Source organism: Phalaenopsis equestris, unplaced genomic scaffold, assembly GCF_001263595.1.
Source record: "Phalaenopsis equestris unplaced genomic scaffold, ASM126359v1 Scaffold000111, whole genome shotgun sequence".
NCBI classification, from domain to species: Eukaryota; Viridiplantae; Streptophyta; class Magnoliopsida; order Asparagales; family Orchidaceae; genus Phalaenopsis; species Phalaenopsis equestris.
The window spans coordinates 33,043-36,765 of record NW_018164553.1 but is presented as its reverse complement, the minus strand read 5'-3'; positions in this window follow the sequence as shown (position 1 = coordinate 36,765).

Here is a 3,723-nt window from a genome sequence, read left to right as displayed (position 1 = left end):
TGGATAACTCTTCCTTAAACTTTATATTAAAGTTTTACATAGCAACACATTGTTGATTGTCCTAAAAGTAAAATATTATTCAGTGGATGTTTGATATCCATTGTAATGATGATTTTTAAAACATTTTTTCTATCACAAGATATCACATTCCAGACTTCAAAAGAGCTAGTCATGTTAGTGGGGACGAAAAGAGATGTTTAATAAACAACATTCATCATTACAGGGTGTGATCTAAAGGGCTTTTGGAGTTTAGAAGAAAAAATGGGTTATTCTAAGAGATATGACAACCTACTCGATTGAGAAATAGTTGAGAAATAGGTTAGAATTGTCACTGCAATAATGACACTTCATAATTATATACGACATCATCCTTTGCATTTCATAGTTGACTTTGTAAGTGTAGATGACAATGAATCAGTGCCTTCTGAAGCATATGAACATTACTTGGGTGAATCGATGAAAGAAACTGAGGATGATATCATCAACACCAGTGTTCAAGATAGAGAAGGAGCGGATTAGATGGCCAAGTTGCAAGAGCATATCACTGATGCTTTAATTAGTTATTGATTTAATATTGTATGCATGATTGTTATGCTCATCGTATTATGTAATGTATCTAAAGAATGTTTTAATTTTTGATAACACAGTTCACTGCTAGAACCAATCTAGTCGATCAGGTTGATTGATTGTTGATCTTATAAAAGATTTGAGTGGTATTTTGGGAGTTTAAATATTTCCTCATGTTCCCTTGTCTCGACATTTCTATTTAGAGTGAACATTTTGTATTCATTTTTGGTTCAGGATGATGCTTTTTTATAGTAAATTTTAGTTGGGATAACTTTATGGTGTTATATATGAATTAAGGAGTGCATGTGTATTCAGATATGCAACTTTATGGTGTTAGATATGAAAAAAATAGTTACAGGAATCAAAATCTATTTACTTTTATTCTTATTGGTTTAGATGTGAAACTTTATGGAGCTAGAAATGAAAAAAAAAGTTGTAGAAATCAAAATATGTTTACTTCTTTTACTTTTGTGTGTGTGTGGAAATCTGTTAAGGTAGATTTGTTTTCTATCATTGAAGTGATATGTATTCAAATGCCCAGTTGGTTTGATATCTGCTTCATTAAAGCTTATATCACCTGATATCTTTTGCATTGAAGTGGTATGTGTCGGCACAATTTTAGGGGGGGGGGGGGCGGCCCTGGGGAAGGGGCCGGGCCAAGTTATGTATCTATCTCGAAAGATAAACACAACTTGAGGGTGAGGCTCGATCAAATAAACTAAGAAATATATGACATCTATTTGGTCTGCGAAATCATATTATAAGCCGACAAGTTCCCCTATTTAATATGAAAAATTAAATAAGATTTATATTAAGTTGGGTTCTTGAAATGTTTCAAATAACGACAAGCCCATATAGTTAATTACATCTTAGATAACCGAAGTCATCTAAGAAAATTCTCAATAAAAATTAGGGGACATTATCTTCAAGAAATTCCAAAGAATAGGACTTTTCAACGAGATCAGACAAAGAAGTGTGAAGGAGGAATGACTCAAATTTGAAACATTTATTTTTGAAATCCAAAGGGAGAAAAATTAGAGGGACATCGTAGATCCTAAGGAGAACCTCGGTGACCTCCCAAACTATCATATTGTTTGGTTTCAGTTTTGGAGAATATAACTATTGAGTATTTCATCCTACCAATTATATTAATTAAGGCTGTTGACCTCATTTTTTGTTGAGGTTTAGTTTTTTCCTCTTTAGTAGCCTCAAGTTTAGCCATAGGATTTTCCTATTGACTATTCTTAGAAAACTAGAAAAGACACCCTCACCACTAGAAATTCCAAACTCTTCTCTACTCAACTTGAAGTTCCACATATTGGTCTCAACCTCTAAGTACTTAGTAGGTGGGGTCACCTGAGGCACTCACTACACTTATCTGCACCCACAATCACTCACAACCCTGAACTCAAATTTCTCCCTTGATCACTACGAGGGAAACTCAAGATGAGTCACCCTTAGGACTGTTGAACCTTAAGATTAACCCTGGGTGTTGGTCTGGAGCTAAGGCACTCAATACAATCATCTACACTCATATACACCCACATTCACTCACAACCCTAAACTCAAATTTCTAGCATAGATCCCTTGAACTTTTGGGATACTCATGTAGATGGTCCCCTAAACCTACTAGCCCTAGGGCTATAGTTTGGCTAAGACAACTATGTAGATGACCCAAAATGGGGTTTCCATTGGTCCATGACTTGTTGGTGATGATTGGTACAAAAATACCCATCTTGGTCTTTTTACGCCTAAAACACCCCCAAATTACCAAAATAACCCTCTTGGACCCAAAATTCCAAAAATTCCAAAAATTCCCAGAAAATCCCAATAACTCTAAAATATTTCCAATTTCATTTCTCTCAACTACCACATGACCCAATTTGTCCAATATGACCATCTTTAACCAAAATCCCAAAATTTATGACCAAAATCCCTAAAATTGCTTTTAAAGGCCCAATTTTCCCAAATTTACCTCAAATGTCCATCAATTTGGTACCAATTTCCCACAATTTCATTCCTAAACTAAAATTCACCTTCATATGACCAATTTAAACCAAATCCAAGCCCAATTGGCCCATGTTTGAGCCCAATTTTGAGTTAGGTTAAAACCTCAATTTTGGCCACATGACCTAATCTCACCACATTGAACCCATGGCCTAGTCAATTGGCCCCAATCAATGTTGAAAAATATTGATAACATTCTTACACATAAAAATCAACCATAGATTGGCCTTGGTGAAGCCTCAAATCCTTTTGATTTTGGCCTAAATCCAAAATTCCCAAATTTAGCCCCAAATTGGCTAAGTCCCCAAATTTCACCCAAGTGATTGCTGTAACCCACTAATTGGCATCAAATTCATGTTGAAAGCTCTTCATGAGGTCCTTATTGACTATTTAAAATAATCAATTTGAACTTAGCCCAAGGCTAACCCAAGCTAGACCCAAGCCTAGCCCAACATGACCAAATTGATTAAAATCAAAGTCCCCTCAAATTGACCCTTCAATTGAACTCAAAACCACTTCCATTCTTCACCAAAGTTGTTTCTTATGATCATCTACACCAAATGAATCATTTATTTGGGCCAATTGGCATGTTTAACCTAGCCCAAACCCAAGACTTGGTCATTTGCACACATTTGGACTCATGCACTAAATGTGACCTAACCACCCTAAAGTCACCAAATTGATATTATTTCCAAAAATGCATGTGCTTAAGATATCCTTACCAAAATTAGGTATTATTGCACTAAATTGTTGTGACATATTCTGCTGGGTTACCTGAGCTCCTAGCCACCCCCATGGCACATCACCCAAATCAAACCTAGAGGCCAGCTCATCCAAATCAAATTGAAGAGCTCCTCTGCCCTCCACCTAAGCACCACAATGCACCCAAACTTGTGCCCTGAGAGCACCCTACGGCTAGTTTTATAAAAACTCACCTCCACCCCCTCCCCGGCCATGTGAGGTGTGCTAAAATTTTCTCAGAGAGAGATTCTCAAATCACTCACAAAGCTTCCTTGAGTTCTCCACAGCCCATTCCAATCACTCCACTGCCTTGAATCCCCCTATATAACCATAATTTTGAGCTTAAAAATTAGGGCAGAAACAGGAAATCTATCAAAACTCCACCAAACTTCAATTGCTCGAGCCTAC